This window comes from Trichechus manatus, unplaced genomic scaffold, assembly GCF_000243295.1.
Source record: "Trichechus manatus latirostris isolate Lorelei unplaced genomic scaffold, TriManLat1.0 scaffold00050, whole genome shotgun sequence".
Taxonomy (NCBI): Eukaryota; Metazoa; Chordata; class Mammalia; order Sirenia; family Trichechidae; genus Trichechus; species Trichechus manatus.
Window position 1 is genome coordinate 92,026 of NW_004443986.1, and position 1,105 is coordinate 93,130.

The window sequence follows — 1,105 nt, forward strand, 5'->3', positions numbered from 1 at the left end:
AAAAGCAAAACGTCTTTAAAAAGACAAGAAAGAAAGAAAAGACCAAAACGATGTCAGAAGAGACTCTGAAACTTGCTCTTGAACATCAAGTAGTGAAAGAGAAAGGATGAAATGATGCAGTAAAAGAGCTGAACATAAGATTTCAAAGGGCAGCTCGAGAAGACAAAGTATTATAATGCCATGTGCAAAGACCTGAAGTTAGAAAACCAAAAGAGAAGAACATTCTTAGCATTTCTCAAGCTGAAAAAACTGAAGAAAAAATTCAAGCCCCCAAGTAGCAATATTAAAGGTTTTTCAGGGCAAAATATTGAATGATACAGGAAGCATCTAAAGAAGATGGGAGGAATACACAGAGTCACTGTACCAAAAAGAACTTGTCTACGTTCAAACATTTCAGGAGGTATCATATAATCAAGAACTGATGGCACGGAAGGAAGAGGTCCAAGCTGAACTGGAGGCATTGGCAAAAAACAAGGCTCCAGGATTGACAGAATACCAACTGAGATGTTTCAACAAATGGTTGCAATGCAGGAAGCAATCACTTGTCTCTGCCAAGAAATGTAGAAGACAGCTACTTGGTCAACAGACTGGAAGAGATTCATATTTGTACCTATTTCAAAAGTAATCCAACAGAATGTGGAAATTATTGAACAATATCATCAATACAACACACAAGTAAAATTTTACTGAAGATAATTCCAAAACTGTTACAGCAATACATCGAAAGGGAACTGGCAGAAATTCAAGCCAGATTCAGAAGAGGACATGGAATGAGTGATGTATTTCCAGATGTCAGATTTATCTTGGCTGATAGAAGAGAATACCTGAAAGATGTTTACCTGTGTTTTATTGATGATGCAAAGGCATTTGACTGTGAGGATCATAACAAATAACCAATAACATTGCAAATAATGGGAATTCCAGAACACTTATTGTGCTCATGTAGAACCTGTACGTAGACCAAGAGGCAGTTGCTCAAACAGAACAAGTGGATACTGAGTGGTTTAAAATCAGGCAAGGTGTGCATCAGGGTTGTACCCTTTCACCATAGTTATTCAATCTGTATGCTGAGCAAATAATACAAGAAACTGGACTATCTGAAGAA